The sequence below is a fragment of the Macaca mulatta genome, chromosome 8 (genome assembly GCF_049350105.2).
Source record: "Macaca mulatta isolate MMU2019108-1 chromosome 8, T2T-MMU8v2.0, whole genome shotgun sequence".
In the NCBI taxonomy this organism is placed as follows: domain Eukaryota; kingdom Metazoa; phylum Chordata; class Mammalia; order Primates; family Cercopithecidae; genus Macaca; species Macaca mulatta.
In genome coordinates this window covers 58,204,956-58,220,310 of record NC_133413.1, presented here as the reverse complement: position 1 = coordinate 58,220,310, position 15,355 = coordinate 58,204,956, and the positions used below count along the sequence as shown (strand labels likewise).

The 15,355-nt window shown below is 41.4% G+C and overlaps 1 protein-coding gene across 48 annotated transcripts in view; it reads right to left on the bottom strand.

Annotated features, from left to right (window-relative positions):
• The window catches only part of SPIDR (scaffold protein involved in DNA repair), a 481,215-nt gene that overhangs the window by 49,800 nt on the left and 416,060 nt on the right, over positions 1 to 15,355 (bottom strand). The window lies entirely within an intron of this gene.

Here is a 15,355-nt window from a genome sequence, read left to right as displayed (position 1 = left end):
GAAAAAATCTTCCTAATCAACTCTTGACTCAAGATTGGGGACATGAAATTATCAAGTAGTATAATTTAGAAACTTTGTTAAAAAAAATGTTCTTTACACACTTCTGTTCTACTTCATCAGGAAATTACACACACACACACACACACACACACACACACACACACACACACACACACACTCAACTTCACAGGAAATGAAGAGCTCCTGAAACATGTTGCTATCTGCAACTCTGCAAACAGTTCTCTCTTCTGTCCTGGTGGTACTTATTATTCCAAAAGCCTCACATGATCCACGTGCTCACCAGCGTGGAGGTGGAAAAACCCACACTTCCACACAAAATCTGTCAACCCATATCTCTTATAGACACATAAGTTTTTTTTTTAACCAAATATTACAAGTGTGCTCTGATACTTAACAAAAATCCTTGTCTCCTTACAATTCATCCTATTATCTTGAATTCACACATCATGTAGCTTCCCCTCATAATGCTTCAAAGACTGAAACTGTGAGTCCTATTAAAATAATTTACACTGACGTGCCAAATAATGAAGAGGAAAACAACAAAATATCCTTTATGGAGCAACCAGGCTTCAACCGAATCAGTAAGCAGCCTGCACTGTGCCACGGCCGGCATTGGAGTGTGGTTCATCAGAGCTCCCATGCCACCCCCAGTCACAGAGAGTTGCGGAGGGGAAGGGGCTGTGGCTTGTGTCACAGTCAGACATCTGGTGTGGACTCTGTTCCACCGATGCCTCCCCAGCAAGGTGCCCAGTACCATGAAGCTACGCTATGCTTCAAGCTGCCAGAATGGATGCAGAATTTGCTTGGGAGCCATGTGAAAGTGAGCTTTAACCCCACTTTCCTACTTTCCAGTTGTATGGCACAGGGTAAAATCTTTATTCCTGATGAGCTTCAAGCTCCTCATCTGTGAAGTGGGTAAAATAATATCTGCTTCTGAGACTTATTTTGAAGATCACACAAAACAGGCCTAACTGGCCTATGATAAACGGTAGCTCTTGACTTTTACACTCCCGTTTCCCTTGGTGCTCAAGTTAATCTCATTTTACCTGAAGGAGACACAGACCCATAGCCTCTGCTGGGAGTGTTCTGGTTAAAAGTAACCCAACCAACCTGGGAGAGCTATGGGTCCAGAAGCCATTTCAAAAACACTTAATGCTTCCTGGGGCCCTGCCTGTGGGTCATGAAAACAAGTCCAGTTACATACTCTGGCCAGGCAGTCCCACTTTGGGAATGCTATCTGCTCCCCCTCCAAAAATCGGTTCTTCTGCTGATAAAAAGACAAGCCACTTATAACACATAATTATATACAACCAATGAAGGACTACTACTCAAAATATATAAAGCTCAAAACCCCAAAAGAAAAATAAACAAAAGACTTGAACAGCACTTCATCAAAGTGGAAACACAAACAGCAATACACAGCAAAAGGCTCTCAGTCTCAGCAGTAATCAGGAGCTGGAATTTAAACCACAGTGAATTCCACTACAGACCCACCAGGCTGAAAAAAAAGCAGTCGGGAAAAAAGATAACGAGGACACCTAAGTGTACCAAATAATGGAAAGACAGCAGAGCAGCAGGAGCTCTACTATGCTAATAGGAATGGAGGCTGAACTCCGCTTCTGGAAGACAGTTTAGCATTATCCATTGAAGGTTAGGAACACCCCACCCCCATGATGTGCACACCTGTGGCCTAGGGGATACACAGCAGGGACTCCTGCCCCTGCCAGCAGTGACCAGAAATGCCTAGAACAACTGCATGAAGAAAGAGATTGTGGTAAATGCATAAAATGGAGTGAAAATGAATAAACCGGAGCTACCTGCAATAGACAGATGAATCTTACAAGGTTTATTGGTTTAACACTATGTGTCTCCAGTCCTCCTCTGTAAGGGGCCCCCACACCAGGGTCCTTTTGTGTGCATCTGGGGCCGCGGCATCTCTAGTGAGCAAAAAAAGCAAAACACAAAGAATGTGCAAGCATGATGCTGTTTCCATAAAGTTCAAAAACAGGTAAACCTATATGCGCACACATACACGCCTTTTTTTTTTTTTGATAGCCAGGTCTCAATCTGTCACCCAGTGATTCTCCCACCTCAGCCTCCCAAGTAGCTAGGACTACAAGTGTGCACCATCAAACTCGGCCAGTTTTTTATTTTTTTATTTGTTTAGAATGAATTCTTTTTAAAAAAATGTTTGTGGGTACATAGCAGAGAATCAGGAGGGTTCTTCTGTTTTCCCTAGAGTAGATTTTTATTTTTTGTAGAGATAAGGCCTATGATGCCCAGGCTGGTCTCGAACTCCTGGCCTCAAGTGATCCTCCTGTCTTGGCCTCCTGAAGTGCTGGAATTACAGGCGTGAGACACCGTGCCCAGCCTAAATATATTTTTTAAAGATGTATAAAAAGCAGTATAACTGCAAAGAACCACATGGAAGAAATTTCAGAAGTGTGAAGATCTTTAGGATCGGGGTGGGGGCAGCAGGTGGCTTTTGGATACCCGCCATGTTTATTGAATTACAGTGGTGGGTTCGTGAGTGAGCTTTATTTATTCACTTATTATTTGTTACAATCTACAATTATGCCATTGTTCATATGCTTGTTATATCTCACAGTAAAGAAGGTTAAAATATAATCTCAATAAATAAAGGAGATACAGACAGAGATACACAAGGAAGTGTGTTGCAGCACTGCTTTGAAGTGTTAAAAACCAGAAACAATCTGAATATCTATCAGGAGAGGGACATCCTGGTGAAATTAAGTGAAAAAGGCAAACCATATATTTTGTTTACAGATATGTCTACATTCATGGAGAAAGATGTGAAAGATTACTTACTGGGGTAAATATCCAGTGAGTAAAAGGTAAAAGAGAGATTATTAAATTGTTATAATTTATGTTAGTTATGTGAACAGCAACAACCAACAAAAGCAGTGGCTATATTACTATTGCATTTACAGATCATACTGAAAGCCCTAATCTGAGGCCTTTTACAAATGTATGGTCCACGTTCAACGGCTTCATCACAACCCACCCTGTTGTTGGTGTCTTGAGAAAGAGAAGTAAATTATCTTGCTTTCATTTAACAGTAATGAAAACTAAAAGTAATGATATTAAAAGTAATGGTAAAAACCGCAATTACTTTTGCACTAACCTTTTTTAACACCTGATTAGTTTTGTTAATAAGTATCTAAGTAAACGGAAAAAAAAAAGAACACTAACTAAACCAAAAGCAGGCAGTGTAATTATTTACTATGGATTTAATACTCTTCCTGGTTACTCAAGACAATCCTAGTATAGTTTATTGCTGTTGTTTAACAAAAACAGTGGAAAATACCAAGAATCTAAATTAATATCAACATCACTGACAAGAAATAATCAGATTTTTGTTTTGAGGGCCAGGGGTTATAACTATAAAACAAACGAGAAATTTATAGAAATGAATTATCCTAAAACTGGAAGTAATTAAATGTCAGCTGTAGTACCGAAAATCAGACTTTGGAATTTGGTGGACCTGTCTTGAGACTCATCTCACATACAGGGATCCAAATTACTTAATGTCAGTGAACTTCGGGGTCTTATCTAAAAAATAAATACCATGATCTAATTTATTACCTAGTTTGAAGGTAAAATGAAAAAAATAGAGTGACTCTAGTGAAACTCAAGCTTTCTTTTCTTTCCACTTTCAGCATCCCATATTAACAGAGAGATTTTCTTGGTAAATTATAAAGATTTAAGTGTTTTTTCCAAAATTCAAATCTGTAAGGTTTTCCAATTTTGAGAATTCAGCTAATAATAGCATATTTAAAGTAAGTATTTGGATTTTTAATTTGAGATTAATACAGGAACATTTCTATTCTGCTTCTGAATCATACTGCTACCCAGTGTCCCCATGATAGCAACTACTGCCGCAAGCTATTAACCTGAGAGGAAGAAAGAACAACAACTATGGAATATGCGAAATGTTTTTATGAGCAATTAATCCACAACAGATGCTTTCAGACTATGCTGCTGGACTCCTAAGGAGCTGGGTGGGGAGCCATGGTGGCCCAACTCATCCACCTTCCAGAACAAACAACTTCACATAATTTGTTTTATAAGCTGCTCCTTCCCCTTCCCTTCTCTCTCCTCCTCCCTTCCTTCCCTCCCTCCCTTTCCTTGTATATAGACAGGTCTCGAGATGTTACCTAGGCTGGCCTTGAACTCCTGTGCCCAAGTGATCCTCTTGCCTTGGCCTCCCAAAGTGCTGGGATTACAGGTATGAGCCATCGTGCCTAAACATATTTATATTAAAGAAAAACAGGGCCAGGTGCAGTGGCTCACACCTGTTATCCCAGCACTTTGGGAGGCTGAAGTGGGCGGATCACGAGGTCAAGAGATCAAGACCATACGGGCCAACATGGTGAAACCCCGTTTCTAATAAAAATACAAAAATAAGCTGAGTGTGGTGGTGTGCACCTGTAGTCCCAGATATTCGGGAGGCTGAGGCAGGAAAATCGCTTGAACCCGGGAGGTGGAGGTTGCAGTGAGCAGAGATCAAAAAAAAAAAAAAAAAAAAAAAAAAAAAAAAAAGAAAAACAAAAACCGAAAGTCTTAAAACCACTGGCCTCCACCACTGCACTCTAGCCTGGGCAACAGAGTGAGACTCTGTCTCAAAAAAATAAAGAAAATAAAATCACTGACCTCCTACTGGTAGATGATTATGATTTCTGTGGTAGGAAGGACAGTGAGGGGTAGGGTGGGGGAAATATTTTTAAGAGAAGAAATGATTAAAAAAAGAATAAAACAAAACCCTGCCCATTTACTGAATTCTAGACTTACTGTGCTATAAGGTAACTAGTTAAATTACTAACCTGGAGGGATAAGTGGTATGTTTTTATGCTGTCATATCAGCTGATCTTCCATTTGTTTTGTTTTGTTTTGTTTCTTTTTTTGAGACAGAGTTTTGCTCTTGTTGCCCAGGTTGGAGTGCAATGGTGCGATCTTGGCTCACTGCAACCTTTGCCTCCAGAGTTCTAGCGATTCTCCTGCCTCACCCTCCCAAGTAGCTGTGATTACAGGTGCCTGCCACCACGCCCGGCTAAGTTTTAGTATTTTCAGTAGAGACGGGGTTTCACCACATTGGCCAGGCTGGTCTTGAATCTCTGACCTCAGGTGATTCACCTGCCTCGGCCTCTCAAAGCGCTGGGATTATAGGCATAAGCCACCGCATACGGCCCATTTGGTTTCTTTTATCCCTGTTTTAAACTAAATCTCTCTGTACAAATCCCAATGGCTTCATTATCCATTCTTTCCCATTATTGGGTTATTGACAATGCCTAGCAATGTCCAACTGGATGATTTATATTCTTCCTTGGGAAAAACATGGAGCACTTTCAAACTGTATCATGTTTCTAAATTACTTCTGATTTCTTTCTTCTACCCATTTTGTTTGTAAAAACAAGACAACAAAGTCTTGGGTCAGTGCTGGCTAGATTTCTACTTTTTCAGTTAAGTAGAAAGAAAAAGTCTGAGGAAGAAGGGAAAAGCAACTTCTTACATGCTGGTTTACACTGCACAAGGTACTTCTATGAATGTGATCTCATTAAATTCTCCTAACAACTTTCGGAAGTAGATTTATCCTTGTTGATAACTAAGGATGGGATTAGTACCAATCAACCAGCAAATTTAAGAACCAATGTATTAACCAAGATATATGGATTCTAAAACCAGAGCTGTGAATCAGTGCCGAATCACAGCTGTCTCCCCTCAGTGATCAGGGCGCTCCTAGAAGTTTTTTTTTTTTTTTTTTTTTTTTAAACCAGCAAGTTCCCTTGAGTAAGCCTGGCCCACACAGTCAAATAATTCAGAGCTAACTTGGTTATACTGTGTCCCTTGGTCATGTGGGAAGTAGGTAGTGGAGTGAGGGAGGAAGAATAAAGTCACTTTTGAGAACACTTCTAAAAAATTTGTTTTTATAGCCAAGAAAAATTTTTAACAGTTTGTTAGGTTCAGATTTCATCATTTATTAATCAGGTTTTTTTTTTTTTTTGAGACGGAGTCTTGTTCTGTCACCCAGGCTGGAGTGCAGTGGTGTGATCTTGGCTCACTGCAACCTCTGCTTCCTGGGTTCAAGTAATTCTTCCTACCTCAGCCTCCCGAGTAGCTGGGACTATAGGCACGCGTCACTATGCCCAGCTAATTTTTTGTACTTTTAGTATAGACAGGGTTTCATCGTGTTACCCAGGATGGCCTCGATCTCCTGACCTCGTGATCCGCCTGCCTCAGCTACCCAAAGTGCTGGAATTACAGGTGTGAGTCACTATGCCTGGCCAAATTGGGTTTTACTGAACACTGTGCTAACTGCTATAGAGGATACAAAAATAACACTTGGCCCTGAACAGCAGCCTATTTTTGGTCAAAAGATGGTCTAACCAAATTGAGTATCCCTAATCTGAAATTCAAAACTTTTTGGGCACTGATGTGACACTCAAAGGAAATGCTCTTTGGAGTATTTTGGATTTCATATTTTCCCATTAGGGATGCTCAACCAGTAAGTATAATGCACATATTTCAAAATTCATAAAAATTGGAAATTTGAAACACTCCTAGTCCTAAGCATTTCAGAAAAGGGATGCTCAACTTGTACTGGAAAAATAAGTTTATGGGTGGAGGGTAAGGTCATTTTACTCTGAGTGCTTTCCCATGGGCCTCTGCCTAGAAACTCGAACCTATGAGTCCTAGCCAAAGGGCTCCTCCCCTGCTGACCAAAGCAGATGAAGGGGTTGTTCACCCACTCCAGCAAAAGTGTTATTAACCTGCTGCTCTCTGGAGTGTAAATGCCTTGAGGGCAGGAGCTATGAATTCACATGCCCATGCTGTTTGTTAAATGAGTAAGTGAAGCCATAGCAACATACAGAAGACTGTAGTCAAAGCAGAACTTTTATCTAATTGACAATAAGGTGAACTTATTTTTGTTGAGTAGTGGTAAGTACAGTCCAACAGTTTTAAATAGTTTTAGCTTCAGTAGTAGAAGGGTAGGTACTCAGGGCAGGAATGCTGGGAATGGTTAATGCTTAGCCTACACAGTTCAAACAGAATCTCTCAGATGGTTTGTGGTTCTCATTCATCCTCCTTCCTGTGATCAAACAGATGGGTGTTCCAAGCCTGATCACAGTCCCTTGTCTTCCCTTTGCATGCTTTAATCACTCTTGATTTTCACTCTCATTGATAGTGAAAGTAGATTACATGGAGTAGACATAAAATCAGGATTCTTATCTTAAGGATAAGAGATCTTCCACTGAAAGACAAAAGTGATGGCTGGTTTAGAGGGGTGCCTATTTTAATAAACAAATCCATGTTCTTATTTCCCCAAAATAGCCTTACTGGCCAAGGTTAATAATAACTGGCATTTCCTTTTTGAGCCCCTATTCCTTATGTTATACCTTTTTGATATATGTGGAATTATGCCCAGAAGTTCCATTGAGACACTATTCTTTTCCAACTGAACTTATGAAATATCTGTAGTTATTTTCATAAGAGCATAAGCACTTTCTAGACATTCAGTTCATTTTTCTTTTTTAAACTTGAGGTAAAATTAATATAAAATTATAGTAAGAAAATAATTAAAGTAAATTAAAACTTCATAAAATTAGTCATTTTAAAGTATGCAATTTAGTGGTATTTAGTACATTCAGAATGTTGTGCACACACTACCTCTATTTAATTGCAGAATATTTCCATATCCCAAAGTAGACCCCATCCCCATTAGCAGTCACTCCCATTTCCTCTCTTCTCAGGCCCTGGCAGCCCATCTGCTGTCTCCATAGATTTGCCTGGTCTGGACATTTCACAATAAGGGAGTCACAAGGCATGAGACCTTTTGTGTCTGTTTTTTTTTTTTTGGACTTAGCATCATGTTTTTGAGGTCCATCCATGTTGTAGCATGCTCCTTTTAGTTAGTTCACTTTGGATGTAATAAAAACCTATTTTATGGCCCATTTCATGTCTTCTCTTAAAAAATGTTTCCTTCCTTTACTTCCAGTTCTACTTCTCTGTTTGCATTGGGGTGATGTTTCAGGACAACGACCAGCTTGGTTTAATTGTATCCCTTTCAATTTTATTATTGATGCTATATCCCATATTCTTCTGACCTAAGCATATAAATTCCTCCTTTTTTCCCTCCTTAATTAAATCACTGAAGATTCATGACTGCTTAGCTGCTAATGAAAATGAAGAAACTAAAGCTTAGAAGTATAATATTAGTCAGTTTACTGTACTTCTACACATTCCTTTATTATTCTAATGAGAAAATAAGTCTTTGTAAATGAAGGATTCAACTTTTCAACTTCTGATTTTCCTCATTGTTCTTGTGCAAAATATACATTATCAAAATTATTTTAAGCAGATTAAGTTATTAAGATAAAGACTCTTTGTATAAGAATCAATTAATGTGTTCAAAGTAAAGCAACCAAATATATAAGGAAGTGAAGAAACAGTTGAAGCCTTAGAGAGTTATAAATTCTAATAATGACATGTGTGACTTGGGACTAGGACTTTAGATTTAAAAAATATATTTCCTTTAAAATAAAAATAAATCACGATCTCTATTAATCTTTGATTAGACTCACTAGTAAAAATGATTGTCAGTTTATAGTAACAACAAAGGCACTCAGAAATAAAGCGATTAAACAAAAATCAGAAAAACAGACTTCATCTTCCTAAAATGTAACCAATCTAAAGAAAATGTTTTGTAGAGCTTACTTTACCTTCTAAAATGCTCTACGTTTAAAATAAAAAAATCGCAATCCAGATGCTGAGAATGCATTATTTTAGCAGAAGACTTTACAAAGAGATACTTCACAATAGGTAAATATTGGTCAAAAAAACCCCAGTCTTAAAGGACAGTAAAGTTTAATTTAGACTTAAAATCCTAGTGGGAGGTAACATTTGGCAGAAAGAAAACAAACTATAGGGAAAACACAAAACACACTTCTAAACTGATGAAGGGCTTGAAGTAACAGCATGCTGCTCAGGTAGAAAGTGTCTACTGCTGCTGCTCTGAGCAGTCCTGGTCTCAAGATTCGCATTCTCTCTCTCTCTCTCTCTCTCTTTTCTTTTTTTTGAGATGGAGTCTTGCTCTTTCACCCAGGCTGGAGCGCAATGGCATGATCTTGGCTCACTGCAACCTCCGCCTCCCGGTCCAAGTGATTCACCTACCTCAGCCTCCCGAGTACCTGGGATTACGGGTGCACACCACTACATGGCACGCCTGCCTGGCCAGAAACTCCTGACCTCAGGTGATCTGCCTCTCGGCCTCCCAAAGTGCTGGGATTACAGGTGTGAGCCACTGCGCCCGGCCCAGCACTCTCTCTTAAGTGATACTTTATTTTCCTTTCAGACACTCTGGTGAAGTCACAGGAACAATTATATTTTTCAAAATCATGAAAGAATTCTTAAAAATGTCCTTTGAAGCAGCGTTTCTAAGCATAGCAATTAAGAAAGAGATTCTGGACCTCAAACCCCAAGGGAAGTGTGTGGCTTTTTAAAAGGGTGGCCTTTTTGAAGAAGGAAAATCAAAGGAAGTAAATTACTATTGAAGTTTCTTACCCAAGGAGAGCTCTTACCACTACATATTTCCTGTTGAAGGAGCCTCTGAAATGATTCTCCAATAAATAACCCAGCCCGGTAAACTCATGTGGAATGATTCTTAAGGGTTCCCTCTCCAGCACTTTGGTGTATCCCAGTTTCACTCAGCTAGACGGAACGTGATGGGCTCTGTGGGAGACTGAAGACCCCAGCATCCTGCCCAGTCACAGCTGGGCTGGCTGGTGGACCCTGGGCCAGTCACCCTACCTCTGTCTCAGGCCCTCTTCTGTAAGACCGGGTAGACGCTGAGCCTCCTCCTCTGTAACTGACTTTTGTGAAGACTAAAAGGAAAAGGGAAAGTGCAATGCATTCAACTTTTTTTTCTGTGAAAAATTCATAATGAACACTCACACTCTTGCCATCCGTGATAAAGTGCTTTCACTGCATGCCCATGTTCACTTTCCCTTAAATTAGTGAGGACACCGAGGGTCTGTGTCCACGGGCACATGGCTAGTGTGGTTGTCACCTGCACCGCACACAGACCCTGGCACCAAATGGGTCGCCACCCTTACTGCTATAATTGAGCTCCAATAATTATGAAGTATAAAAATACACATTTAAATCTTGCTGACAAAAGTTCTAAGATTAACCCAAGAAAACACCTAATGTGCATCCCACAAATAAAAATTGTTTGCTTATCATGTGTCAGAAATTCTGCTATCTACAGAAAATATAATGGTAAATGAGAAACAGCACCTGCCCTGAGGGAGCCTACCAACCACCAGGCAAGTGTGAAATATGGTGGCTGGGCACGCAACTGACACACCCTCACTGACTGTCTACGTGTAGACACCCTACAAGGAACAGTTGTAATGATGATGAAGCCATCATAGGTCCATTAGACTCAGAGACCAGTGGCCCAGAGCATGGCACAGGCCACCACTGGAGGGGATGGAGGCAGGCGGGCACATGGCGCAGGCAGCACTGGAGGGAGTGGGGAAAGGTGGGCACCTGGCACAGGCCAGCGCTGGAGGGGATGGGAAAGGTGGGCACCTGGCACAGGCCAGCACTGGAGGGGGTGGGGGAAGGTAGGCACGTGGCACAGGCCAGCACTGGACAGCAGCCCTTGTATGATGCATCTATGATGCACTGGAGGACTCCTCATATGAATGTCATGATGTTCTCATATTATTCATCAAAAAAAGGGGCACACTCAAACCTATACCAGTGACATCACTCACTGACATTAAAACATGCGTCTGTGTTGGGCCACAGGCCAGCAGACATCCCACACAGTCCTAGGCACAGGCACCAGAGTGAGCTGCAAGCTTACCTCCATGGTGCTGGTGGAGAGGAGAGGGCATCCTGGTGGTGGTTGCAGCACGAGGCAAGTGAGGCAGTGCTGGGCCCTTAATGAGGGTACAGTATGAGACTGGCCTGTGAGGGAAAAGGGGCTTAAATAAAGCCCAGGAAACTAGTGCACAGGCTAGCAGGGCAGTGGACTGGGAATCCCACTGGGGGCTACAAAGGAACTTTCTATCCTGACTCGGATTGGTTAATTTCTGAGCATGCTGACTGAGCTTGGCTTCTGATATAAAGCTTATCACCACTTAATCTGCTGCCATAAAAATGGAAGTTCGTGTTTAGACAATAGCTTCTCATTGGCTCATTCTCTGAAATGCACTTCCTCCCCTCACCTTTTCATGGAAGCTGACCAGGGCAGCAGTCCTCGCCTTGTCCTCACTCTGCAGGGGATGAAATGGCTATGTGGGCCTGGGAGCTTGCCCTCCCTTTCCATTTTAGCCCTTAGCCCATGCCTTTCCCATTCTCTCCAGAGCTCCTACATCCTACCCCACCCTCTGCACCCCCACCAAGGTGGGTGCTCTGAGCCTCCGCTCCCTGTGTGGGTGCTTGCCAGGTGGTGCCACATCACCAGCTATCCTTCTGAGTCTCCCCTTGGCTCCTACACTGCTGTAAGTGTAGAGGAAGCGAGCTGTTTTGTGCTCCTGGCATGTGCCACAGCTCCTGAGAGCTCCCTATGTATCACTTCTCTGTTCTCCTTCCTTCAACTGTGGGAAAAGTTTCCAGCCTTGTGGCCCTATCCCAATCTCTCCCTCAATTTCCCATCTATTGTAGGTACAGGAGTAAAGATAGTCTTACTTCATTTTTGTGTTTATGACCTCTTCTCTTCTTCACTCAAAAACTCATATTGAACCTCATTTCTCCAGAACCAATGCAAAATCCCTAATAATAGGATTTAGGCTTTATCTAGCAGACTTTATACCTCAGTATATTCTGGTTTGGGATAAATCCCCCAAATCTCGCACACAGCTCAGTGCCATGGCAACTAGCTAGGAACATAGTACAAATAGGGACTAAATAATATTTACTGAATAAGTGAGTGAATTATCTTATTTATTTATTTATTTTTTTGAGGTGAAGGTCTCACTATGTTGCCCTGGCTGGTCTCAAACTCCTGAGCTCAAGCGATCTGCCCACCTTTGCCTCCCAAAGTGCTAAGTTACAGGCATGAGCCACTGCACCCAGTCATAATCTCTCTTGAATAAACCCTCTTACTTCCCCTTTCGCATCTCTCTCTCTCTAAATCCTATATTTGTATTCACAGATAACATCTCACCAATTTAGAGACACTTTTCTTTCTGCTAGATCAAGATGTTTAAAGCTTTTGTTCTCATTTCTTTCATGAAACCTTCTGGGATCAGTCAGCTAAGGTCTAGTTATTTCAATCATCAACTACTCTAATACTTCCACCTGTCCTGTTTTGGGTTGAAAGGGACACAATTCAAGGTCAAAGACCATGTCAGTTGCTTTCTTTGTCATTCTCAACACCCAGACAGCACCCTCTGTAGACACTGAGTATTGACAAAATGCTCTTCAGTAAGAGCTTCTCCAGTACATTGCTGTAAAAGGGCCCTTCAAGTGGCCTACAGAAAATAGTACCTATAAATTAATAATGTATTTTGGACTCAGTGGTTGTTTTAACAAGTTGGGAAATAAATATCAGATTTTTGAACTGAAAGAGGTCTCCTTTCCCCACTCTCCCCAAAAGAATTTGTTAGCTATAGTTTCTATACCTATGATAGGTTAACATATTTCAGGGAATTTCTTTTCTTTTTCTCAGTATTGCCCTGGCAAATACAAATAAAAGCATATAATAAACAGCAATAAAAAAATAAAGTTCACACACAGAATTATGACACCAAAGCCCTGTGACTTCTCAGCTTGTTTGGCCTACTAAAGTGCTGCACAGGCTACTTGGGAGGACAGAGGTCGGTGGTGGGCGGGGAGGTGGGCTGGAGGGTGGCCCTTAGCAGAGAGTCACTGAGGAATAGCAGGAGTGCCCTGGAGAGGAAGGAAGCACAGGCTGTGCTGCATGTTCTGCGGTGAGCATATATCAGACTGGCACTGTTGTGAAAACTGTACAGTTTCTAAACCGAAGCTCGGGTTGTTTTTCTGACTCTTCTTCCTCTGACCAGTCGACATAGACGCTCAAATCCAAAAAATTAGTCTGTCAGAGAAACAAAAGCTATGCTGCTGTTTTTCTGCGAGCCTCTGGACTACAGTCCCCTGCAACACAGTCACTCAACAGCAGGTAGGGCTGAGTGATGCTTCATCACCAGAACTGTGGATCAGGTGAAATTTAGATCTGGTAGGCCAGATCTAAGAGGCTCTGTGACTTAGCCCAAACATACAACTATCTTCCAATTGGGAAAAGGTTATTTTCTGTATTAGATACTGAAATTATAAAATTAATCATTTTAGCTTGAATTTGGGGAATTATATTTTGTTAAGGTTTATGAGAAGTGTATTTTGTTAAAGTTTACGACAGTTGCTATGAAACACAATAATTTGGGGGAAAAAAAAGAGAGACAATGTTGTGTTTACTGGGCCACGGATGGATGATGTCACTAATAAGCAATTATAACATCCCGCATTCCAAAACGATTTAATAATTTGTTTTGAAGAAATATAGCTTCCAAAAGAACAAGAAAACAATCTAAACATTTATTTGGATGTTTTGCATGGCAAAATATAATTAAATATATAAAATAATTAATCCGTATCTAAAAAAGCATCAAATACTAGTCACCAACTTTAACAAGGAAGGAGGTTCAAAAGTTTATCAGTAAATGAATTTGTTGGAATACTCAATGCATTTCCCATGGAAAAAACATTTCCCATGTAAATGTTATAGATGGTTAGGCTTCTAGTGCCAACCACAAAAACTAGATTAAATGTTAGGTACATGTATGGCTATAAAGAAGAATGGTGAAAGAACAGGACCTTTAGAGAGACAAAGATTCCCAGGTCCCGTCTGGCTGCGTCCTTCCCCAGCAGTATTTCCGTAAGATGCTACGTCCTGCAGTCTTCAGCCAGAACAGCTGCCTCTGGCCTGGAGCACAGCTGGAACATCCTGTGGTGGGAGCCCCCTCATGTCCTTGCCAGGCTTGGGTGGGTGGCAGCCGAGTGAAAGAGCCCTCCCCTCTAAACGGCCCTGATGGTTACCATTACTACACTTAGTCTTCAGATGCTTGTGAGTCTGAAATGTTTACAATGAATATTTTTTTCTTTTTGAGACAGAGTGTCGCTCTGTCACCCAGGCTGGAGTGCAGTGGTGCAATCTCAGCTCACTGCAACCTCTGCCTCTAGGGTTCAAGCAATTCTCGTGCCTCAGCCTAAGTAGCTGGGACTACAGGCATGTGCCACCATGCCCAGCTAATTTTTTATTTTTATTTTTAGTAGAGACAGGGTTTTGCCATGTTGGCTAGGCTGGTCTCAAACTCCTGGCCTTAAGTGATCAGCCTGCCTCGGCTTCCCAAAGTGTTGGGAGCCACTGTGCCTGGCCTACAATGAATATTCTAATGAGGACTAAAATGAGGTTCAGTCTTAATAAGGGTAAGACTCATGTGACCCAACCAAGCTTTTCTCGTATCTAGACATGCTTTTCAAATATCTGGATGAATCGCATTCCGCAAACACATAATGCAATTAAATTATAATACAGCTGCCTGTTTAAAACAAGAGGAAGTATTTATTATAAAATATAGCTGGCCGGGCGTGGAACCTCACGCCTGTAATCCCAGCACTTTGGGAGGCTGAGGTGGGTGGATCACCTGAGATCAGGAGTTTGAGACTAGCCTGACCAACATGGTGAAATCCCATCTCTACTAAATACAAAAAATTAGCCGGGTGTGGTGGCAGGCGCCTGTAATCCCAGCTACTTGGGAGGCTGAGGTAGGAGAATTGCTTGAATCTGGGAGGCGGAGGTTGCAGTGAGCCAAGATGGCACCAATGCACTCCAGCCTGGGTAACAAGAGCGAACCTCTGTCTCCAAAACAAACAAACAAACAAACACACAACAAACCAAAAACCAAACCAAACCAAAACAAAACAAAAAAACAGAAAACATAGCTATACAGATCAATAAAAATGTGCTCTTATCTACTCAGGGCTTACAGGGGATATGTCTCCCAGGAAAACAAGCTCTTGGGCAGACCTGTCACTCAGCAGTATGGTATGCCAGGACTCAAAGTCAAGGCCTGTAGGAGAGCTAAATGCCTACTGAGGTCAGTCAAGGAAATGCTCACTAAACACTCACCATTTAGAATGGCCATAGCCAGAGTGGTCATGATGCAAACTACCGAGGATACTATCAATAAATGCTCCAAAAGCAGAATATCATACACTTAGAATGGGACATTTTCCCCCTCCAATACAGTTATAGCTCAGATGTTCTATAATTAAACAAAACATC